General features: G+C 47.8%; 1 protein-coding gene across 2 annotated transcripts in view; it reads right to left on the reverse strand.

Annotated features, from left to right (window-relative positions):
• Positions 1 to 18881, reverse strand: part of ACVR1C (activin A receptor type 1C) — a 152672-nt gene extending 133791 nt beyond the window's left edge. Inside the window, exon 1 of one of the 2 annotated variants that reach the window (XM_056534198.1) lies at positions 18864 to 18881. The gene's annotated coding sequence lies outside the window, so the exon portion shown is untranslated. Of the gene's footprint in view, positions 1 to 16068; positions 16276 to 18863 lie in introns of those variants that run through there. The other variant, XM_056534197.1, reaches the window with a different exon arrangement.
• Positions 18882 to 25935: the final 7054 nt, after the last annotated feature.

Here is a 25935-nt window from a genome sequence, read left to right on the forward strand (position 1 = left end):
GTGACTTAGAACCGATCCACTAGCACGGTCCACGCCAATCCCTCTCTGGCACAGAGGATCCACTACCTGCCAGCCGGCATCGTGACAATTTATAGCATGCACTGCCCCCTTTGCAAAGCTGAGACCTGCCAGTGTCATGGATTGTTCTCAATCATCATGTGGGAAGACCAGGAGATGTCATTCTCAAAGGTTTTAAATGTCCAGACTCATCTGACCTTGCCCCAACAATCAGAACCATGGGTTCTTCTCAGCAGTTGTCTAGAAATCTAAAACTGAAAATAGTTGACGCTCACAAAGCGGGAGAAGGCTATAAGAAGATAGCAAAACGTTTTCAGATGTCAATATCCTCTGTTTGGAATGTAATTAAGAAATGGCAGTCATCAGGAACAGTGGAAGTTAAAAGCAAGATCTGGAAGACCAAGAAAAATATCAGACAGGACAGCTTGAAGGATTGTGAGAAAAACTATTCAAAACCCACGTTTGACTGCACAATCTCTCCAGAAAGATCTGGCAGACACTGGAGTTGTGGTACACTATTCCACTATAAAGAGATACTTGTACAAATTTGGTCTTCATGGAAGAGTCATCAGAAGAAAACCTCTTCTATGTCCTCACCACAAAAATCAGCTTTTGAACTTTACAAATGAACATAAAGATGTTGGACAGAGAGCAGTTTGTTTGTCACAGAAAAGCATTCTTACTGCAGCGATCCAACTCCCAGTCACTGTCTACAGCATTCTATTATAGAGAGGATCAGAGAGCAGTGTGTTGCACAGAAGAACAGCAACGATTCAGCTCAAGCACAAATCCTGCCTACAAGCAGGAGTGAGATTGAGAAAGTGCAATTTTGGTACACAGCAGCTGTGTGCTGCAGCACTGGTGTTTACTGCTGGTGTTGTGCATAAAAACTTTTTTAAGCGTCCTGTAGTACATTTTTCTGCCCTCATAAGTGCATACCACATACGTTCATCTAAGTGTTGTACCATTTTGTTCCTGGTAAAGTCTTAAGGGCCTAGATACTGTGAAAGGACAGCCAAAAGTACTCACTGGCTGGTGTAGTACACAAAAACATTTTTAAGCATACTGTAGCGCATTTTTCTGCCCTCTTAAGGGCATACCACATACGTACATCTAAGCGTTGTACCATTTTGTTCCCGATAAAGTCGTAAGGACCTAGTTACTGTAAAGGGTCAGCCAAAAGTATACACCTGCTGTTGTTCTAGACAAATACTGTTTTAAGAGTAGTGAAGCATTTTGTACTCCCCTCATATACGCACTAAGTATGTCAGGCAGAGAAGTGCCAGGGCATGCACAGAGGAGAGGCAGAGGCCTAAATTCATCAGGTGCAGGCAGAGGTCGCAGCAGACTAGGGGCGAGGGGGCAGCAAGAGAGGCCTGATCTCCCGGTATCAGCTAGCGGTTGTGTCTCGACCAGCAACCCATCTGCCGTCATCGATTGGTTAACACGGTCATCCACTTAATCACAAGGGACATCTGATACCGCCAGTCAACAGTTGCTGGGTTCCTCAGACACAACCCTCATTCGGCATGGCCTGGGAGCAGTCCCTGTCCTCTGTCCTATGCTGTTCCTTCTCCTACAGAAGTATCCTATGCTGGTGGTTCAGCTCCACTTTTCAGTGAGGACGATCTAATAGAGGACAGTCAGCAGATACTGCCCAGCCAAGAAGTGGAGGAGACATCTGCTGCTTCCTCCGCTAGGCGGGCAAGTAGTGATGAGGAGAGTGACGTGGAAGGTGGTGTTGCCAGCATTCAGGGTCCTGAAGCAGACACTGTTGAGGAACCTGAGGAGGACATCAGTGACAAGCAGACACTTGATGATGATGAAGCCGATTGCAATTGGGAGCCGGGTGCAGAAGGGGCTTCATTATCATCAGGAGAAGAGGGTTGCAGGTTGCCTGTGAGGCAGCAGCTGAGCCAGCAAGGTCGTAGCATGGTTGGCAGTCCTCATGGTGTCAGAAGTGGAAATTCTAGACCCAAACGTGTCCGGGGAGACCACCTGCTTCGCGGCAGCCTACCTTCCCGGGAAGTAATAGAACAGGGGTTCCTGGAGATGGCGGCTATAACAGTCAATTAGTGGGGACTGTTGGTGGGAAAATCATCTACTTGGCGGTGTGGCAGTTTTTCATCAAGCATCCGGAGGAGGTTAACATAGCCACATGCAAGATGTGTCGGCAGAAGGTGAAGCATGGCCAGGGTCCTGCGCCATCATAAAGCGGCCTGGGAGAACCGTGGGCTCCGATGTGGTGGTCCAGCCTGCTGCATCACCCAGTGGCACGCCGCTCCCTCTTTCAGCCAGCCAAGGCTCCACCACCTCAGCCGAAGGGAGCTGTGTGTTATACCCTCCTTCTGTCGCTCCAGATGCTCCTGCTCCTCCTACTTTTAGTCAGTCATTCCGCCAGCAATCCATCGGCGAAGCCATGTCCAAGAGACAACAGTATGCGCCCACACATCCAATGGCGCAGAAGCTGAATGTGCTCCTGTCCAAGTTGCTGGTGCTGCAGTCCCTCCCTTTTCAAGTGGTGGACTTCAGAGAACTGATGGCTTGTGCCAAGCCGAGGTAGAGAGTCCGAAGCCATCATTTCTTTGCAAAGAAGGCAGTACCAGCCCTGCACAATTTTGTGGAAGAGAAGGTGGGCCAGTCCTTGAGCCTGTGGGTGTGTACCAAAGTGCACGGCAGTGCCGACGTCTGGAGCTGTAACTATGGTCAGAAATAATACATGTCCTTTACAGCCCACTGGGTAAATGTGGTTCCTGCATAGTCACAACACCAACTTGGACAGGTCACGACGTCACCTCCTCCACGCTCTCAGGCCATTGGTCCTGTGACAGTGTGAGACTCTGAATCCGCATCCTCCACCGTGTCCTCAGTTACATTATTAGTCAGTCGCCAGGATTATGGGATGAACGACGTAATTCCTGCAACACGTGTTGGAAATGATGGCTGGTCAGGGCACTGGAGACATGGCGCCTACATCTCACGGCCACATGAGCCCTGTGGGGGCTGAACTACAGGAGGAGGGGGGGAGGGGCACAGTGGAGCACAGTTTAGGTTTCGCAAAATGGGCAGTTTTTCTAGTCATCTGAAAGGAGAGGAGGGGCAACCAGAGGAGCTAGATGGTTATGAGGAAGGCGAGACAGAGGATCCAGACACACCATGGCAGTATGCAGTGGAGATGGAGGCAGGGAGTCCCTCCGAGTCACTTGCACAAATGGCACGATGCAGGCTCAGTTGCTTGCGTAGTGACCGCCAAATTGTCACCATTCAGCAGCGGAATGATTTCTGGCTCTCCACCTTATTGGACCCTCGCTTCCGGCACAAAATGGGGTCCTTTTTTACACCCACTGAGATGGAGGACAAACTGACCTACTACAGAGGCATCCTACATAGTCAGTTGGCCGATGCCTATCGGGGCCATCGTCTATCCTCTCACAGGTCTGACTCGGGAGGCCCTCTGCGCTCACCTTCCACTGCCATGGCTGCTAGGGAGGGGTGGCAGGAGCAGTACCAGCTCAATCAGCAGCAGCCTGAGTCTACAGTTGCTGATGAGTAGCTTTATTCACCCGCATAGTGAAGCAACTCATCAGCAGCAGGTAGACCTGGAGCAGGACCTGAACCAGCAGGTGGTGGCATACCTTGATATCCCCATGCCAACACACCTTGAAGATCCGCTGGACTTCTGGGCAGCCAAACTTGATTTGTGGCTGCAACTAGCAGAGTTTGCCATGGAAAAGCTGTCCTGCCTGGCCAGTAGTGTGCCATAAGAGCGGGTGTTTAGTGCGGCCGGGACCATAGTCACCCCAAGGAGAACTAGTCTGTCCACGAAAAATGTGGAGAGACTGACCTTTGTGAAGATGAATCAGGCATGGATCAGCCAGGATTTCCACACACCAATGCCTGAAGCATGAGAGTAAATTGACCACGGTGCCACACCAACACTTCACAATAATGGATAGTGCCAAACAGATTTAAATGGGCACTGTCAGATACAAAAACATTTCATATGTTGCAAAGCATGCAAAACCATTAGGTTTTGCAATTGCTTTCATTAGAAAATGTTCAATATTTCATACTGAACCCCCCCCCCCCGCTTGGACACATAGCCCTGCTTTGTCCATGCATCTTCACCTTGTTACGCCGAGCGCTCCGGGTCCCCGCTCCTCCCCGGAGCGCTCGCAACATCCTCGCTACGGCAGCGCCCCGGTCAGACCCACTGACCGGGTGCGCTGCGATACCGCCTCCAGCCGGGATGCGATTCGCGATGCGGGTGGCGCCCGCTCGCGATGCGCACCCCGGCTTCCGTACCTGACTCGCTCTCCCTCGGTCCTGTCCCGGCGTGCGCGGCCCCGCTCCCTAGGGCGCGCGCGCGCCGGGTCTCTGCGATTTAAAGGGCCACTGCGCCACTGATTGGCGCAGTGGTTCCAATTAGTGTCTTCACCTGTGCACTCCCTATGTATACCTCACTTCCCCTGCACTCCCTCGCCGGATCTTGTTGCCCTTGTGCCTAGTGAAAGCGTTCCCTTGTGTGTTCCTAGCCTGTGTTCCAGACCTCCTGCCGTTGCCCCTGACTACGATCCTTGCTGCCTGCCCCGACCTTCTGCTACGTCCGACCTTGCTTCTGTCTACTCCCTTGTACCGCGCCTATCTTCAGCAGTCAGAGAGGTTGAGCCGTTGCTAGTGGATACGACCTGGTCACTACCGCCGCAGCAAGACCATCCCGCTTTGCGGCGGGCTCTGGTGAATACCAGTAGTGACTTAGAACCGGTCCACTAGCACGGTCCACGCCAATCCCTCTCTGGCACAGAGGATCCACCTCCTGCCAGCCGGCATCGTGACAGTAGATCCGGCCATGGATCCCGCTGAAGTACCTCTGCCAGTTGTCGCTGACCTCACCACGGTGGTCGCCCAGCAGTCACAACAGATAGCGCAACAAGGCCACCAGCTGTCTCAACTGACCGTGATGCTACAGCAGCTACTACCACAGCTTCAGCAATCATCTCCTCCGCCAGCTCCTGCACCTCCTCCGCAGCGAGTGGCCGCTTCAGGCCTACGACTATCCTTGCCGGATAAATTTGATGGGGACTCTAAGTTTTGCCGTGGCTTTCTTTCACAATGTTCTCTGCACTTGGAGATGATGTCGGACCAGTTTCCTACTGAAAGGTCTAAGGTGGCTTTCGTAGTCAGCCTTCTGTCTGGAAAAGCTCTGTCATGGGCCACACCGCTCTGGGACCGCAATGACCCCGTCACTGCCTCTGTACACTCCTTCTTCTCGGAAATTCGTAGTGTCTTTGAGGAACCTGCCCGAGCCTCCTCTGCTGAGACTGCCCTGCTGAACCTGGTCCAGGGTAATTCTTCCGTTGGCGAGTACGCCATACAATTCCGTACTCTTGCTTCTGAACTATCCTGGAATAATGAGGCCCTCTGCGCGACCTTTAAAAAAGGCCTATCCAGCAACATTAAAGATGTTCTGGCCGCACGAGAAATCCCTGCTAACCTACATGAACTCATCCATCTTGCCACTCGCATTGACATGCGTTTTTCCGAAAGGCATCAGGAGCTTCGCCAGGATATGGACTTTGTTCGCACAAGGCGTTTTTTCTCCCCGGCTCCTCTCTCCTCTGGTCCTCTGCAATCCGTTCCTGTGCCTCCCGCCATGGAGGCTATGCAAGTTGACCGGTCTCGCCTGACACCTCAAGAGAGGACACGACGCCGCATGGAGAATCTCTGCCTGTACTGTGCCGGTACCGAACACTTCCTGAAGGATTGTCCTATCCGTCCTCCCCGCCTGGAAAGACGCACGCAGACACCGCACAAAAGTGAGACAGTCCTTGATGTCTACTCTGCTTCTCCACGTCTTACTGTGCCTGTGCGGATATCTGCATCTACCTTCTCCTTCTCTACTATGGCCTTCTTGGATTCCGGATCTGCAGGAAACTTTGTTTTGGCCTCTCTCATCAACAGGTTCAACATCCCGGTAACCAGTCTCGCCAGGCCCCTCTACATCAATTGTGTTAACAATGAAAGATTGGACTGTACCATACGTTACCGCACGGAGCCCCTTCTAATGTGCATCGGACCTCATCAAGAAAAAATTGAGTTCTTGGTCCTCCCCAATTGCACTATGACTGTCCTATTGACCTCCTCCCGGGCACTACTCCACCCCGGGGCAGAATTTATCCTCTGTCCGCCCCAGAGACTCTTGCTATGTCTGAGTACATCCAGGAAAATTTAAAAAAGGGGTTTATCCGCAAATCCTCCTCTCCTGCCGGAGCTGGATTTTTCTTTGTGTCCAAAAAAGATGGCTCCCTACGTCCTTGCATTGACTACCGCGGACTTAATAAAATCACGGTAAAGAACCGCTACCCTCTACCTCTTATCTCTGAACTCTTCGATCGCCTCCAAGGTGCCCACATCTTTACCAAACTGGACTTAAGAGGTGCTTATAATCTCATCCGCATCAGGGAGGGGGACGAATGGAAAACGGCATTTAACACTAGAGATGGACACTTTGAGTATCTGGTCATGCCCTTTGGCCTGTGCAACGCCCCTGCCGTCTTCCAAGACTTTGTTAATGAAATTTTTCGTGATCTCTTATATTCCTGTGTTGTTGTGTATCTGGACGATATTCTGATTTTTTCTGCCAACCTAGAAGAACACCGCCAGCATGTCCGCATGGTTCTTCAGAGACAACCAACTTTATGCCAAAATGGAGAAATGTCTGTTTGAATGTCAATCTCTTCCTTTCCTAGGATACTTGGTCTCTGGCCAGGGACTACAAATGGACCCAGACAAACTCTCTGCCGTCTTAGATTGGCCACGCCCCTCCGGACTCCGTGCTATCCAACGTTTTTTGGGGTTCGCCAATTATTACAGACAATTTATTCCACATTTTTCCACCATTGTGGCTCCTATCGTGGCTTTAACCAAGAAGAACGCCAATCCTAAGTCATGGCCTCCTCAAGCGGAAGACGCCTTTAAACAGCTCAAGTCTGCCTTTTCTTCTGCTCCCGTGCTCTCCAGACCTGACCCATCTAAACCCTTCCTATTGGAGGTTGATGCCTCCTCAGTAGGAGCTGGAGCAGTTCTTCTACAAAAAAATTCTTCTGGGCATGCTGTTACTTGTGGTTTTTTTTCTAGGACCTTCTCTCCGGCGGAGAGGAACTACTCCATCGGGGATCGAGAGCTACTGGCCATTAAATTAGCACTTGAGGAATGGAGGCATCTGCTGGAGGGATCAAAATTTCCAGTTATTATTTACACCGATCACAAGAATCTCTCCTATCTTCAGTCTGCCCAACGGCTGAATCCTCGCCAGGCCAGGTGGTCTCTGTTCTTTGCCCGGTTTAATTTTGAAATTCACTTTCGCCCTGCCGATAAGAACATTAGGGCCGATGCTCTCTCTCGTTCCTCGGATTGCCTCGGAAGTAGAGGTCTCTCCGCAACACATCATTCCTCCTGACTGTCTGATCTCCTCTTCTCCAGCCTCCATCAGGCAAACTCCTCCAGGGAAGACCTTCGTCTCTCCACGCCAATGCCTCGGAATCCTCAAATGGGGTCACTCCTCCCATCTCGCAGGCCATGCGGGCATCAAGAAATCCTTGCAACTCATCTCTCGTTTCTATTGGTGGCCGACTCTGGAAACGGATGTTGTTGATTTTGTGCGGGCCTGTACTGTCTGTGCCCGGGATAAGACTCCTCGCCAGAAGCCTGCTGGTCTTCTTCATCCTCTGCCTGTCCCCGAACAGCCTTGGTCTCTGATTGGTATGGACTTTATTACAGACTTACCCCCATCCCGTGGCAACACTGTTGTTTGGGTGGTCGTTGATCGATTTTCCAAGATGGCACATTTTATTCCTCTTCCTGGTTTTCCTTCAGCGCCTCAGTTGGCAAAACAATTTTTTGTACACATTTTTCGTCTTCACGGGTTGCCCACGCAGATCGTCTCGGATAGAGGCGTCCAATTCGTGTCAAAATTCTGGAGGGCTCTCTGTAAACAACTCAAGATTAAATTAAACTTTTCTTCTGCTTATCATCCTCAATCCAATGGGCAAGTAGAAAGAATTAACCAGGTCCTGGGTGATTATTTACGGCATTTTGTTTCCTCCCGCCAGGATGACTGGGCAGATCTTCTTCCATGGGCCGAATTCTCGTACAACTTCAGAGTCTCTGAATCTTCTTCCAAATCCCCATTTTTCGTGGTGTACGGCCGTCACCCTCTTCCCCCCCTCCCTACTCCCTTGCCCTCTGGTTTGCCCGCTGTGGATGAAATAACTCGTGATCTTTCCACCATATGGAAAGAGACCCAAAATTCTCTCTTACAGGCTTCATCACGCATGAAGAAGTTTGCTGATAAGAAAAGAAGAGCTCCCCCCATTTTTTCTCCCGGAGACAAGGTATGGCTCTCCGCTAAATATGTCCGCTTCCGTGTTCCCAGCTACAAATTGGGACCACGCTATCTTGGTCCTTTCAAGATCTTGTGCCAAATTAATCCTGTCTCTTACAAACTTCTTCTTCCTCCTTCTCTTCGTATTCCTAATGCCTTTCATGTCTCTCTTCTTAAACCACTCGTCATCAACCGTTTCTCTCCCAAACTTATTTCTCCTACTCCTGTCTCCGGTTCTTCAGACATCTTCCCCGTAAAGGAGATACTAGCCTCCAAAAAGGTCAGAGGAAAAACTTTTTTTTTAGTGGACTGGGAGGGCTGTGGCCCTGAAGAGAGATCCTGGGAACCTGAGGACAATATCCTAGATAAAAGTCTGGTCCTCAGGTTCTCAGGCTCTAAGAAGAGGGGGAGACCCAAGGGGGGGGGGTACTGTTACGCCGAGCGCTCCGGGTCCCCGCTCCTCCCCGGAGCGCTCGCAACATCCTCGCTACGGCAGCGCCCCGGGTGCGCTGCGATACCGCCTCCAGCCGGGATGCGATTCGCGATGCGGGTGGCGCCCGCTCGCGATGCGCACCCCGGCTTCCGTACCTGACTCGCTCTCCCTCGGTCCTGTCCCGGCGCGCGCGGCCCCGCTCCCTAGGGCTCGCGCGCGCCGGGTCTCTGCGATTTAAAGGGCCACTGCGCCACTGATTGGCGCAGTGGTTCCAATTAGTGTCTTCACCTGTGCACTCCCTATGTATACCTCACTTCCCCTGCACTCCCTCGCCGGATCTTGTTGCCCTTGTGCCTAGTGAAAGCGTTCCCTTGTGTGTTCCTAGCCTGTGTTCCAGACCTCCTGCCGTTGCCCCTGACTACGATCCTTGCTGCCTGCCCCGACCTTCTGCTACGTCCGACCTTGCTTCTGTCTACTCCCTTGTACCGCGCCTATCTTCAGCAGTCAGAGAGGTTGAGCCGTTGCTAGTGGATACGACCTGGTCACTACCGCCGCAGCAAGACCATCCCGCTTTGCGGCGGGCTCTGGTGAATACCAGTAGTGACTTAGAACCGGTCCACTAGCACGGTCCACGCCAATCCCTCTCTGGCACAGAGGATCCACCTCCTGCCAGCCGGCATCGTGACACACCTATGTCATGGACACACTTCCTTGATTGACAGCTGTGAGTGCAGGGCTCACAGCTGGAGGAAAAATCCCACTGTCAGCTTGTGTCCCGCTACTGTCAGTGAGGACAAGCTGGGAGTTGTAGCTTTGCTAAAGCTAGGGAAGATGTAAGCAGACAGCATAATGAGGGAGGGGGCGGAGCACTGCACAGTGAGGTCACATCCCCTCCCTTTGAGAGGAATTCAGACTAGTGAGCTAAATTAAAAGTGCAATAAAAAAAAATAAAGGTGCTAGACACATAAAAATTAGATGTATATGGTCAGAATTAGGTACTGAGTGAAAATGTTTTTTTGTTGGATCTGACGGGTACGCTTTAAGGCGCTGCTCCCCAGTTACAAACTTTCCTCCGCATCAGACCTTTTTTTTAACCACCTTCGTCACCGGGTACTGGTATGGCCACCCACCACCGCACCACTCTGTCACCGGGTCACTTTCAGGACTCCTGATGCTGCTGCCACCTCCACGCTGTCTCATTCTGCCACCATATGTTCTCCTCATGCTGCAACCAACTCCAGGCTGTGCCATTCAGCCACTACATGTTCTCCTCATGCTGCCGCCAACTCCAGGCTGTGCCATTCAGCCACTATATGGTCTCCTTATGCTTCCGCCACCTTTAGGCTGTGTCATTCAGCCACTTTACGGTCTCCTCTTGCTGCCGCAAACTCCAGGCTGTGTCATTCAGCCACTATATGTTCTCCTCATGCTGTCGCTAACTCCAGGCTGTGCCATTTGGCCACTATATGGTCTCCTCATGCTGCCGCCACCTCAATGTTGTGTCATTCAGCCACTATATGTTCTACTCATGATGCCGCCAACTCCAGCCTGTGCCTTTCAGCCACTATATGGTCTCCTCATGCTTCCTTCACCTCCCGTCTATGTCATTCAGCCACTATATGGTCTCCTCTTGCTGCCGCAAACTCCAGGTTGTGTCAATCAGCCACTATATGTTTTCCTCATGCTGCCGCCAACTCCAGGCTGTGCCATTCAGCCACTATATCGTCTACTCATGCTTCCGCCCCCTCCAGGCACTGTCATTCAGCTACTATATGGTTTACTCACGCTGCTGGGCCTGGAAGACTACCTAAAAATTTTTATGGTAGCACTAGCTACCATGAATCTTCAATTTATATTTGAAAATTCATCTTTTAATCTTAGGGATTGTGAAGCCCTATTGTCTCCTCATGCTGCCGCCAGCTCCAAGCTGTGTCATTCAGCCACTATATGGTTTACTCTTGCTGACGACAATTCTAGGCTGTGTCATTCTCCCAGATTATGGTCTCCTCATGCTGTTGCCACCTCTAGGCTCTGTCATTATGCCGCCATGTGACTCCTTGCTAGATTGGGTTTTGTGGTCATATAGTATTAGTTCAAAGTAAACACCAGGACATCGAATATAAATCTTAAGTTTAAAAAATAAATGTAATCTTTTCAAGACGGAGGCCCTATGGTCATCGACATCATATTACCTGTGGAATTATCAGAAGAATCCAATGAAACAGCTTGGAGCGATAACAATGAACCATAACTGATTAAATGAAACATTTGCACTTTCACAGTCAGGGGGGCGCTGAGAGGCAGGGGCTGGAACAGGTGGTATCTCGCCTGGCGGAGGACCGCCAGCTTGATGCTCACCAGAATGGGTAATCAAAAAATTAAATTCTAATTAAATGAAATAAAAATGACATAAAAAATCTGCCACATCCATTGATTTTGATAGCGATGCCTGTAATCTGCATGTCATACTTAATAACAGTATTATTTCACTAACACAGCACACTCCCTATGCATGTTAGGACAAGGCAAAGTGTTCTACACCCCTATTGAGCCTCTCTGTAGGCCAGAAATAGCCATTTTTAATAGCGATTTGCCGCAAATAAATTCGGACTGAACCAAATTTTTTCGGAAAATTCGGAAAATCGGCTGAATCGAATTTTTCAGAAATTCGTTCATCTCTAGTACTGGCTTAGGCAGGGGGACACATCTGGCACTACATGATTGAGTCTCTAGCAGCATAGTGTGTTACTGATGGTAGCCTTTGTTATTTGGGTCCCAGCTCTCTGCAGGTCATTCACTAGGTATCCCATGTGGTTCTGGGATTTTTGCTCACCATTCTTGTGATCATTTTGACACCATGGGGTGAGATCTTGCATGGAGCCCCAGATCGAGGGAGATTATCAGTGGTCTTGTATGTCTTCCATTTTCTAATAATTGCTCCCACAGTTGATTTCTTCACACAAAGCTGCTTGTCTATTGTAGATCCAGTCTTCCCAGCCTGGTGCAGGCATACAATTTTATTTCTGGTGTCCTTTAACCCCTTCAGGACCAAGCCCATTTTGGCCTTAAGGACCAGAGCGTTTTTTGCACATCTGACCACTGTCACTTTAAACATTAATAACTCTGGAATGCTTTTAGTTATCATTCTGATTCCGAGATTGTTTTTTCGTGACATATTCTACTTTAACATGGTGGTAAATGTTTGTGGTAACTTGCATCCTTTCCTTGTGAAAAATCCTAAAATTTGATGAAAAATTTGAAAATTTTGCATTTTTCTAACTTTGAAGCTCTCTGCTTGTAAGGAAAATGGATATTACAAATAAAAAAAATTTTTATTCACATATACAATATGTCTACTTTATGTCTGCATCATAAAAGTGACGAGTTTTTACTTTTGGAAGACACCAGAGGGCTTCAAAGTTCAGCAGCAATTTTCCAATTTTTCTCAAAATTTTCAAACTCACTATTTTTCAGGGACCAGTTCAGGTTTGAAGTGGATTTGAAGGGTCTTCTTATTAGAAATACCCCACAAAAGACCCCATTATAAAAACTGCACCCCCCAAAGTATTCAAAATGACATTCAGTCATCATTTTAACCCTTGAGGTGTTTCACAGGAATAGAAGCAAAGTGAAGGAGAAAATTCACAATCTTCATTTTTTACACTCGCATGTTCTTGTAGACCCAATTTTTGAATTTTTACAAGGGGTAAAAGGAGAAAATGTATACTTATATTTGTAGCCTGATTTCTCTCGAGTAAGCACATACCTCATATGTCTATGTAAAGTGTTCGGCGGGCGCAGTAGAGGGCTCAGAAGCGAAGGAGCGACAAGGGGATTTTGGAGAGTACGTTTTTCTGAAATGGTTTTTGGGGGGCATGTTGCATTTAGGAAGCCCCTATGGTGCCAGAAGAGCAAAAAACCCTCACATGGCATACCATTTTGGAAACTAGACCCCTTGAGGAACATAACAAGGAATAAAGTGAGCCTTAATACCCCACAGGTGTTTCACGACTTTTGCATATGTAAAAAAAAAAATTTTTTTTCACTAAAATGTGTGTTTCCCCCCAAATTTCACATTTTTCCAAGGGTTAATAGCAGGAAATACCCCCCAATATTTGTAACCCCTTCTCTTCTGAGTATGGAGGTACCCCATAAGTTGACCTGAAGTGCACTATGGGTGAACTACAATGCTCAGAAGAGAAGGAGTCATATTTGGCTTTTTGAGAGCAAATTTTGCTCGGGGGGCATGTCACATTTAGGAAGTCCCTATGGTGCCAGAACAGCAAAAAAAAAACACATGGCATACCATTTTGGAAACTAGACCCCTTGAGGAATGTAATAAGGAATAAAGTGAGCCTTATTACCCCACAGGTGTTTCACGACTTTTGAATATGTAAAAAAAAAAAAAAAATTCCACTAAAATGTGTGTTTCCCCCCTAATTTCACCTTTTTGAAAGGGTTAATAGCAGAAAATACCCGCCAAAATTTGTAACCACATCTCTTCTGAGTATGGAGGTACCCCTTAAGTTGACCTGAAGTGCACTATGGGCAAACTACAATGCTCAGAAGAGAAGGAGTCATATTTGGCTTTTTGAGAGCAAATTTTGCTCGGGGAGCATGTCGCATTTAGGAAGCCCCTATGGTGCCAGGACAGCAAAAAAAAAACCACATGGCATACCATTTTGGAAACTAGACCCCTTGAGGAACGTAACAAGGGGTACAGTGAGCATTTGCCCCCCACTGGTGTCTGACAGATCTTTGGAACAGTGGGCTGTACAAGTTTTCATTTTCACGGACCACTGTTCCAAAGATCCGTCAGACACCTGTGGGGGGTAAATTCTCACTGCACCCCTCATTACATTCCGTGAGGGGTGTCGTTTCCGAAATGGGGTCACATGTGGGTTTTTTTTTTTTTGCGTTTGTCAAAACTGCTGTAACAATCAGCCACCCCTGTGCAAATCACCTCAAATGTACATGGTGCGCTCTCCCTTCTGGGCCTTGTTGTGCGCCTCCAGAGCACTTTGCGCTCACATATGGGGTATCTCTGTAGTCGGGAGAAATTACGTTACAAATTTTGGGGGGCTTTTTTCCCTTTTACCTCTTGTGAAAATGTAAAGTATAGGGCAACATCAGCATGTTAGTGTAAAAAAAAAAAAATTTACACTAACATTCTGGTGTAGACCCCAACATTTCCTTTTCATGAAGGGTTAAAGAAGAAAAAGCCCCCCAAACCTTGTAACACAATTTCTCCCGAGTACAGCGATACCCCATATGTGGCACTAAACTGTTGCCCTGAAATACGACAGGGCTCCAAAGTGAGAGCGCCATGCCCATTTGAGGCCTAAATTAGGGACTTGCATAGGGGGGGACATAGGGGAATTCTATGCCAGTGATTCCCAAACAGGGTGCCTCCAGCTGTTGCAAAACTCCCAGCATGCGTGGACAGTCAACGGCTGTCCGGCAATACTGGGAGTTGTTGTTTTTCAACAGCTGGAGGCTCTGCTTTGGAAACAGTGGTGTACCGGACGTTCTTATTGGGGGAGGGGGGCTGTGTAGGGGTATGTGTATATGTAGTGTTTTTAACTTTTTATTTTATTTTGTGTTAGTGTAGTGTAGTGTTTTTAGGGTACAGTCACATGGGCGGGGGATTACAGCGAGTTTCCCAGCGCAAAATTTGCTGCATCTCAAGATGCGAGAAACCCACTGTAAAAGCCTTGCCCATGTGAATGCACCAGCTGTTGCAAAACCACAACTCCCAGCATGCATGGTCTGTTAGTGCATGCTGGGAGTCATAGTTTTGCAACAGCTGGAGGCACACAGGTTAGGAAACACTGAGTTAGAAACAGACAATGTTTCCCAACCAGTGTGTCTCCAGTTGTTGCAAAACTACAACTCCCAGCATGCCCAGACAGCTGAAGGGCATGCTGGGAGTTGTAGTTCGGCAACATCTGAAGGGCCAGATGTTGCTGAACTAAAACTCCCAGCATGCCTGGACAGTCAGTGCATACTGGGAGTTGTAGTTTTGCAACAGCTGGAAGAGCACAGATTGGAGACCATTATACAATGGTCTCCAAACTGGGGCCCTCCAGATGTTGCAAAACTACAACTCCCAGCATGCATGGTCTGTTAGTGCATGCTGGGAGTTATAGTTTTGCAACAGCTGGAGGCACACAGGTTAGGAAACACTGAGTTAGAAACAATGTTTCCCAACCAGTGTGTCTCCAGTTGTTGCAAAACTACAACTCCCAGCATGCCCAGACAGCTGAAGGGCATGCTGGGAGTTGTAGTTCGGCAACATCTGAAGGGCCAGATGTTGCTGAACTAAAACTCCCATCATGCCTGGACAGTCAGTGCATGCTGGAAGTTGTAGTTTTGCAACAGCTGGAAGAGCACAGATTGGAGACCATTATACAATGGTCTCCAAACTGGGGCCCTCCAGATGTTGCAAAACTACAACTCCCAGCATGCCCAGACAGCCAAAGGCTGTCTAGGCATGCTGGGAGTTGTAGTTTTCAGACTCCTAGAAGCAGCAGTGAAGATCTTCACTGCTGCCTCTGAGGACTACATACTTACCCGTCGCTGCTCCTCCACGTGGCCACGTGAACTTTCACCCCAGATCACTGTGATTGGTCCACAGGGACCAATCACAGTGATCGCTGACCAGGACCATCAATGGATGGTCCTGGGGGGTGAAGCAGAAGTTGTCCCCTGCTGAAAACAGCGGGACTTCTGCCAGTTAACCCGTGCGATGCTGCGCATCGCCGGGTTAACTGCATGTCATTTATAAACGCCGGGATGCGCGAACGCACTGCACAACCCGGCGTTTATATATGCCATTCTGCGGGAAGGGGTCAACAGCTCTTTGGTCTTGGCCATAGTGGAGTTTGGCGTGTGACTGTTTGAGGTTGTGGACAGGTGTCTTTTATACTGATAACAAGTTCAAACAGGAGCCATTAATACAGGTAACGAGTGGAGGACAGAGGAGACTCTTGAAGAAGAAGTTACAGGTCTGTGAGAGCCAGAAATCTTACTTGTTTGTAAGTGACCAAATACATATTTTCCACCATAATTTGCAAATAAACACTTAGCAATGTTTGGCTTCCAAACCTTGGTAAGTGCTGCTTTATAGACAACTAGCTGTGCACTCAGCATCGCCTGGTCTTTTTACCTTCATAATGTTTTTTTCAGCATTGTGCACAGGCTGTGTAATAAAACGAAAACATCCTCTACTTACCTGTCTCGCTTCCTTGTAGCCTCTGGTATCAGCATCCAGTCTTCCCTTCACAAAGCTGCAGACACCATGTCACATTGCCATTTACTGACTGGGGCAGGACAACATTGCGGCCGGTGATTGGCTGAGAGGTGATGTTATATATTGTCTGTAGCTCTGGGGTGTGCAGCTCGGTAGAAATCACTGGATAACCCCTTTAAAGGGGTACTCATTTGGAACACACTGTTCCGCACGCTGGAGCTGCCGCCGGGAGCTTGTGACGTCATAGCCCCACCCCCCTTGTGACGTCATGCCCTCCCCCTCAGTGCAAGTCTATGGGAGGGGGCGTGACATCCATCACACCGCCTCCCATAGACTTGCATTGAGGGGGTGGGGTGTGACATTGTAAGGGGGCAGGGCTATGATGTCACAAATTCCTGGCACTGGCACCAGCACTAGCGTTAGGAACAGTTTGTTCCAAACGCTGAGCAGTGGAGTACCCCTTTAAGAGTCAATACACCCCTGATCTTCATCTAAGAAATCCTCCTCACCAGCCACCACCCTGCTCTGTACAGATGAGGGGGACAAGAACTCCAAAACAGCTGAGCACTGATGAGTGTCTCTTCCTTCTGGAAGAGACTCTGGTACAGCTACTAAGCATCATGTTCTAGATCATGTTCTAGAGCAGCAGGAGATGAGAAGATTGATGTTTTGTATGGAAAAAGTTCAAGATTAACTTGTCATTTATTTATCTGGGATAAGTGGTCATATGGGCAGTTAATGAATTTCCAGCTCATGGTCTTCACAGTGGTCTGCCATCAGTTTTGGCTGCCAGACAATATCGTACCATGGGCAACTATAACTAGAGGCACGACCAATGGTATTACCTGAGGTAGATGAAGAGTACCTGCACACTGGGCTTAGTAGAAGTAACAAGACAGACAAGACAGAGATAAAGCTAAAAATTAACTAGAATCGAAACCAAAAGCTGGACTTGGACCAAAAATATAGTCATAAGTTGTAACCTCAATAGCTTTACAACTGTGCAGGGGATTATGTAGTTAGGTTGGGCTGCTTGCCATAGTATTGTGACTCCATTAAGGACCAGAAGACAAACAAATTCACTGTTGCATAGTTCTCAAATGTAATGTTTTTGGAGACATATTATAACGAAAAAAAGAAATCACCCTCAAAAAGAATGACAGTTTTGTCTCCTGATGATCCCGGTACCATAAGGGTGAAACGTGTAGGGATGTTACTGTTTTTTACCTGTACCTTACACTGGTAGAAGTTGGTAATACTCATACCTACTTTCTGGAACCTATTACTTATATGGGGCCGTGGTCAGACCCCCGGACCGAGCAGAGCATCATGGACATCCGGACCCTGAGTCCTTTCACGGTACCGCTTGTTCTTTATTGTTCTATAGCCCTGCAATCTGTATATATGAACCTGTGGTACTGCATATGGTTTCGTTTATTCGACCTGTACTTTGCACTGTGTCAAATTATTTTGGTATTGACCACACTCATAGTTCTACAATTAGGCATATATTCTGCATCTCTGGGTATTATGTGAGAGCTTTTCCCCATTTTTACTTTTGAATTAAACCTTCTGGAGGGGGATTTCTTCGTATCACATACATTTTAGGATGTCTCGGTAAAACTTTGTACTATGCGGCAGTGAATTTTTTTTTTGATGGGCATAGTCATAGACTTTTATCTGTATTTCCCAACAAGCTTATTCTTTGATACTGGGGGAGATTCATCAAGACCTGTGCTGAGGAAACGTTGGCCAGTTGCCCATAGCAACCAAATAGATAGCTTCTTTCATTAAAAAAAAAAGGCCTCTGAAAAATGAAAGCAGCAATCTGATTGGTTGCTATGGGCAACTGGTTTATTTTTCCTCTGCACAGGTTTTGATGACCCTCCCCCATTATCCATAGCGGACCGGACCTCAAGCTATAGCTATGTGAGGCGTATATGTGTTGTGTGATGATATCATGTAGACGAACCAGTCTCCTACACGGGTGCAAAACTAAATAGAATAAATTGGTGTGATGGTGATTTCACTCTCTTATTTGATTTTTAACATGGATAACTGAGATAAAAGCTTTGCTAAAAATAAGGATTAATATTTACTTGAGACATGGTAGGACGGAGGATGTTGTTATTGTCCATATATAGGCCATAGAACCATTAGAGAACAACAATATCTAAAGGATCGGGGATAAGATGTCTTATTGAGGAGGGTTCAGCCGCTGGGACCCCCTGCGTTCTGCTGCACAAAGTGAATTCCGCTCCGTGCTGGCACAGGCGACCACAGCTGCCCCCCCCCCCCCCCCTCCCATAGACATTAATGGAGGATGGCATGACGACCACGCCCAGCCGAAACCTAGCACAGCTGGCATTCTGAACATAAATGTCCCGGCCAGACCCCCATGATCAGACATCTTATCCCTTATCCTTTGGATAGGGGATAAGATGTCAATGAGTGGAGTACCCCTTTAACCCATTAAGGACGCAGGCCATACATGTATTCCCTGCATTCTTCCTTTCACCTCTGCCAGTAGTGTGGTAATCAGACCAGGATGACTGCTGTAATCGCACATCAAGCATCCAGGCATATCGCCCAGGGGAGTCCTGAGACCCCCTAAGCCCTAGCCCCCCCCCCCCCCTCGTCGTTGGCTATCGCCGTGATTGGCACAGAAGATAAGGGTGATTGGTACTGCTTGAGACAGCACCAATGCACCAATCACCCTTCACTGGCAGGAGGAACTAATGCCACCTCCCGATCACCTGAACAATCAGGCTTCCTACCTGGGAACCTCCTGCTCTGCCCGCCTGAACCCGAGCATGGACGGCGACCAGAACGGGAGGAGAGTCACCTGCCGCGGGGATCAGTGGCAGTTGCAGCAGGGATCAGCGGCACAGGGATCAGTGGTGGGCATCAGCGGCGGTGGCAGGATCAGGTGAAAGGGAAAAGGTTTCCTTACCAGTGTACCTCTACCTGTTGCAAAACTACAACTCCCAGCATGCACGGTCTGTAGTTTTGCAAAAGCTGGAGGCACACTGTTGGGGAACCACTGAGTTAGGTTTTGTTACCTAACTCAGTTTTTTCCAACCAGTGCGCCTCCAGCTGTTGTAAACCTGCAACTCACAGCATGCACAGTCTCTCAGTACATGCTGGGAGTTGTAGTTTTGCAACAACTGGAGGTTCGCTGTTCGGGAAACACTGCCGTAGGGTATTTTCGGTGAAGGAGGCATACTCCATTCTTCCCTCTGACAGACTCCACTTTCTTCCTCTTCCCCCTCCTCATCATTTAATGATAATTAGCCCTCTTAGAAGGTGGCGCTACAGGGAAATGCCAGTAGAGGCCCCCCATACTAGTAACCCTGTCCCCCATATTAGAAACCTTGTCTCCCTTAGAATATTCCCTGTCCCCCCATATAGGTTACCCCATCTGGACCCCAGTTATGAGCCACAGACTACTGGGTTTGTTGGCCACCCAGAAATCCAAATCGATCCCACAGTCCTCACTGAAATGAACTTTACGTTTTTTTCCGTGAGGACATTTGATGGCAAGTCAGCCCCAAAAGTCACATGTGAGGAGGACGCGCCCCTGGCACACCCCCTCCATACGAGACCTCACAATCCCTGCAACTGTCCGCCACACCTGTGCAAATCCCTAATCTGTACCTCAAATGCACATGGCGCTTTCTCCCTCCTGAGCCCTGTCATATTTCAAGTTTAGTGCCACACATGGGGTATTTCCGTACACGGGAGAGATTGTGTTACAAAATTTGTGAGTCTTTTGCTCCTTTTACCCCTTATGCAAATGAAAACTTGGGGGCTACACCAACATGTTAGTGTAAAAAAAATTAGATGTTTACACTAACATGGTGTTGCCCCATACTTTTCATCTTCACAAGAGGGAAAAGTAGAAAAAGACCCACAAAGTTTGCAACGCAATTTTGCCCAAGAACGGAAATACCCCATATGTGGACATAAAGTGCTCTGCGGGCGCACTACAGGGCTCAGGAGTGAGAGTGCACCATGTACATTTGAGGCCTAAATTGGTGATTTGCATTGAAATGGCTGAGTTGCAGTGGTTCAGACGTAAATGCTAAAAAAAAAAATAAACACCCACCTGTGACCCCATTTTGGAAACTACAGCCCTCAAGGAATGTAATAAGGGGTTTAGGGAGCATTTAGACCACACAGGTGCCTGAAAGACAGTGGTCTGTTAAAATGAAAAACTTAAATCTCCCAAAAATCTCTTAACCTGTTAAGGACCCAGGGCGTACCTATACGTCCTGAGTCCGCTCTCGCTGTATAACGCGGGGCCACGGCCGGGACCCATGGCTAATAGCGCGCGGCATTGATCGCGGTGCCGCGCGCTATTAACCCTTTAGACGTGGCATTCAAAGTTGAACGCCGCGTCTAAAGTGAAACAAAATCACTGCCGGTTAGCTCAGGGGGCTGTTCGGGATCGCCCCGGCGTCCCGAACAGCTGTAGGACACGAGGAGGGTCTCCTACCTTGCCTCCTGGTGTCCGATCGCCGAATGACTTCTGTGCTTGAGATCCAGGCATGAGCAGTCAAGCGGCAGAATCATCGATCACTGGTTTCTTATGAGAAACCACTGATCAATGTAAAAGATCAGTGTGTGCAGTGTTATAGGTCCCTATGGGATAACAATGATCAGTGTGTGCAGTGTTATAGGTCCCTATGGGAGCTATAACACTGCAAAAAAAAGTGGAAAAAAAAAGTGAATGAATATTATTTAACCCCTCCCCTAATAAAAGTTTGAATCACCCCCCTTTTCCCATTTAAAAAAAAAAAAAAAAACAGTGTAAATAAAAATAAACATATGGGGTGTCGCCGCGTGCGGAAATGTCCGAATTATAAAAATATATTGTTAATTAAACCGCACGGTCAATGGCGTACGTGCAAAAAAATTCCAAAGTCCAAAATAGTGCATTTTTGGTCACTTTTTACATCATGAAAAATGTTATAAAAAGCGATCAATAAGTCCGACCAATACAAAAATCATACCGCTATAAACTTCAGATCACGGCACAAAAAATTAGCCCTCATACCGCCCCATACAGGAAAAAATAAAAAAGTTATAGGGGTCAGAAGATGACAATTGTAAACGTATAAATTTTCCTGCATGTAGTTATGATTTTTGCCAGAAGTGCGACAAAATCAAACCTATATAAGTAGGGTATCATTTTAATTGTATGAACCTACAGAATAAAGATAAGGTGTCATTTTTACCGAAAAATGTACTGTATAGAAACGGAAGCCCCGAAAATTTACAAAATGGCGTTTTTTTTTTCTATTTTGTCTCACAATTAATTTCTTTTCCGTTTCGCTGTAGATTTTTGGGTAAAATGACTGATGTCACTGCAAAGTAGAATTGGTGGCGCAAAAAATAAGCCTTAATATGGATTTTTAGGTGCAAAATTGAAAGAATTTTAAAGGTAAGGAGGAAAAAAACGAAAATGCAAAAACGGAAAACCCCCGGGTCCTTAAGGAGTTAAATGTCTGTGGGGTGTAAATGCTCATTGCACCAATAATTATATTCCTTTAGGGGTGTAGTTTCCAAAATGAGGGGGGTTTCCATTGTTCTGGCAGCATGGGAGCTTTATAAACGCACATGGCCCCCAACATCAATTCCAGCCAAATCCTCTCTCCAAAAATCAAATGTTGCGCCTTCACTTCTGAGCCCTGCCATGCACCCACAGAGACTTTTATGTCCATATATGGGGTATTTCCATACTTGGGAGACATTGTGATACAAATTTTGGGGGACTTGTTCTCTGTTTATCCCTTGTAAAAATGAAAAATTTGGGGTTGCACCAGCATTTTAGTGTAAAAAAATCTAATGTCTTGAATCATTTGTAATTTAGACAAACAGACGTAGAGATAATGACGCAGTTATACATCAAAAAAAGGCAGGTGATTGATTTCAGTGCATTTACCCAAAACAAATTCATATGGATTTTTCTATAACAAAATACTAATGTTATAACTTGGGAAGTGTTCGAATTTTAATATTTGTGGAATAACTCCGATATGTAATCTCAGCTTTCATGGATCTTGGCATGCACTCCATTGATATTGCTGTTGGGCGACTTTATGCTACTCCTGACTAGTGTTGCTCGCGAATATTCGCAATGCGAATTTTATTTGCGAATATAGCACTATATATTCGTAATTACGAATATTCGTTTATTTTTTGTTGTTTTTTTTCACAGTACACATCACAGTGATCACCCCTCTCTGCTTCCAGCTTGTGTGGTGTAAAGAAGGCTCTAATGCTACTGTGTGAGACTGGCGTGCGAATTTTCGCATATGCAAATTTTTGTTTAAGCTAATGTTTGTATATGCTAATTTTTGCATACGAGAATTTTTGCATATGCGAAAATAAAACGAGAATTCGCGAATTCGAATATGGCCTATGCCGCTCAACGCTACTCCTGACACTAAAAATTAAGTAGATCAGCTTTGTTTAAAGGGGTACTCCGCTCCTAGACATCTTATCCCCTATCCGAAGGATAGGGGATAAGATGTCAGATAGCCGGGGTCCCGCTGCTGGGGACCCCCTGGATCTACCATGCAGCACCCACCTGTAGCGGCTTCCGGGACTTCTGGAGGTCCTCAAGCTGAGTCGATGTCGACCACCGGGACGGAAGATCGTGATGTCATGACTCCATCCCCCATGTGACGTCACACCCCGCCCCTCAAGGCAAGTCTATGGGAGGGGGCGTGACAGCTGTCACGCCCCCTCCCATAGACTTGCATTGAGGGGCGGGGTGTGACATCACACGGGGGCGGAGTTGTGCAGCAGCGGGACCCCGGCGATCTGACATCTTATCCCCTATCCTTTGGATAGGGGATAAGATGTCTAGGGGGCGGAGTACCCCTTTAAAGGGTTACTCCACTGCCCCAGCCCAACTTCAATGCAAGTCTATGGGAAATGGCGTGGTGTGGCGTGACGTCAAGTCTCTAGTCCCGGAAACACAGAAGTTTCTGAGAGTGGAGCAGCAGCCCAGGACAAAATGCGTGTGCTGCACAGAGATTGCGGGGGGGTCCCAGTGGCTGGCCCCCCGTGATCAGACATTCTTTGAATAGGGGATAAGATGTCTATTGTGGGAATACCCCTTTAAGGAGTAAAGTTTCTCTATGGGGAAATCGCTGAGGCTCTTTATAAAAGCATTGACTTACATAGATGGTACTTCCAATAGGTGGCACCAGAGTAATATTTCTTCCTTCTGGAGGAGGGTTACTTTGCATGGTTTTTCCCTGTGGAGCATTGTCTATATTGCCTATTCCACACACTTTTTGGCGCACTCAAAGAGAAAATTTAACTCCTTCATTACACATTTTTTTTTCTGTCATTTTAGCTACACAATATTGTGTTAATACACAGTTCATATGTTTTTCTTCCCAGATACAGAGCTTCAGATTCCTTACATAGATAATACCCTGTTTCCCCGAAAATACACCCTAACCCAAAAATAAGCCCTAGCTGTATTATCGGGGTGGGCTGCAATATAAGCCCTACCCTGAAAATAAGACCTAGGCCAGTGGTCTTCAACCTGCGGACCTCCAGATGTTGCAAAACTACAACTCCCAGCATGCCCGGACAGCCAACGGCTGTCCGGGCATGCTGGGAGTTGTAGTTTTGCAACATCTGGAGGTCCGCAGGTTGAAGACCACTGACCTAGGCAATGCCCGGGCTGCAAATATTAAAAAAACAAACTTTAACTTACCTTCGTCCTCCGTTACCGCGTTGCTAAGGATCCGGCCTCATGGTCCCTCCGCTGTTCTTGCGGCGGTCCTAGGGATGGGAACGTCACAGAGCCTTCAGCCTATCACCGGCCGCAGCGATGTCCCGCCTCGGCCGATGATAGGCTGAGCGCATTGTCATGTAAGGAGCCGGCCGGCTTCTTACATGACAGTCGGCTCAGCCTATCATCGGCCGAGGCGGGACATCGCTGTGGCTGGTGATAGGCTGAAGGCTCTGTGACGTTCCCAGAGTACAGCCCAGCGGCTGATAATTATTTGGCGGGGGGGGGGGGGAGGGAAGCAGCGCTCGCGGGTGGCATACGATTAGTCCCCCGATGTGGGGAGCAGCGCTGGGCTGATAAACCGGCAGGGGGGGGGGGGGGGGAGAGCTGCGCCCATAACATGTAAATAAATAAGCCCTACCCTGTAAATAAGCCCTAGTGTGTTTTTGGTGACTAAAATTAATATACTTAATATACTTATTTACGGAGAAACACGGTAGAAGATTCTTGCTGCCAGCGGTTACTACTGGTGGACGATTACTGCATATTGTATTATTAATTTCTCATACATTCCCTCCAGTGGCAGCCGTGACCATCTCGATTCTAAAATCTTATCTTTCAGTCCTATACCTACGCCTGTAAAAAAAATTGTTCTCAAATTAACTGCGTCAGAAAGTTATACAGACTTGAAATTATGTTTATTTAATCTTCCAGTACTTATAAGCAGCTGTATGCCAAGGAGGAAGTTTTGTAATCTTTCCAGTCAGACATGATGCTCTCTGCTGCCACCTCTGCCTATGTCAAGAACTGTCCAGAGCAGGAGAGGTTTTCTATGGGTCTTTGCTCCAATGCTTAACAGTTCCTGACACAGACAGAGGTGGCAGCAGAGAGTACACCCTTTAAGGGCACATTTTTCCTCCTTATGTTTTAATAACCATAACGCCTTCAATTTTCCACCTTCAGACACATATTAGGACTTGTTTTATGTAGGACAAATTGTATTTTGTAATGACATCACTTACCGTATTTTTCGTCCTATAGGACGCACCGGCGTATAAGACGCACCCAATTTATAGGTGCAAAATCTAAAAAAAATAAAGATTTTGAACCCAATAGTGGTCTTCAACCTGCGGACCTCCAGATGTTGCAAAACTACAACTCCCAGCATGCCCGGACAGCCGTTGGCTGTCCGCGCATGCTGGGATTTGTAGTTTTGCAACATCTGGAGGTCTGCAAATTGAAGACCACTGGATAGGAGGTAATACTCACGTGTCGCCGCCGCTCCGGACCCGTCACCGCTGCCCTGGATATCGCTCCATCGCTGTCGCCGCGTCCCCGTCGCTCCGGAACGTCTCTGCTGCCGGCCAGGTATCCTCGCTCTCCGTCGCCGCCATCGCGTCGTTACGCACGACGACGTGATGACGAGGAAGGAGAGCGCCGGCCATACAGGGGATCCCTGAACGGAGAAGACACAGAGGAGGCAGGTAAGGTCCCTCCCGGTGTCCTGTAAGCACTAACCCGGCTATTCAGTCGGGCTGTTCGGGACCGTCACGGTGAAATCGCGGCGGTCCTGAACAGCCCAACTGAACAGCCGGGTTAGTGTCACTTTCGCTTCAGACGCGGCGGTCAGCTTTGATCGCCGCGTCTGAAGGGTTAATACAGGGCATCACCGCGATCGGTGATGTCCTGTATTAGCCGCGGGTCCCGGCCGTTGATGGCCGCAGGGACCGCCGCGATAGGGGTGTATTCGCCGTATAAGACGCACCGACTTTTCCCCCCCCCCCAGTTTTGGGGAAGAAAAAGTGCGTCTTATATGGCGAAAAATACGGTATTTTACCACAAAATCTAGGAAACCCCCCAAAAAGCAGTGTTTGGTAACAGGGCCATAAGATTACAATGATAACTGATTTATATAGGATTTGTTTTATTTTACTTTTTTTTAAATAGCTTTTTGTAAGAAAATCAGTTTGCTTAAAAATGATCCTCTTCTGACCCCATAACACTTATGTTTCTGTCTACAGGGCCATATGAGGGCTCCTTTATTACCCCATGATCTGTAGTTTTTATTGGTACTATTTTTGTTTTGATGG

Source organism: Hyla sarda, chromosome 8 (genome assembly GCF_029499605.1).
Source record: "Hyla sarda isolate aHylSar1 chromosome 8, aHylSar1.hap1, whole genome shotgun sequence".
Taxonomy (NCBI): Eukaryota; Metazoa; Chordata; class Amphibia; order Anura; family Hylidae; genus Hyla; species Hyla sarda.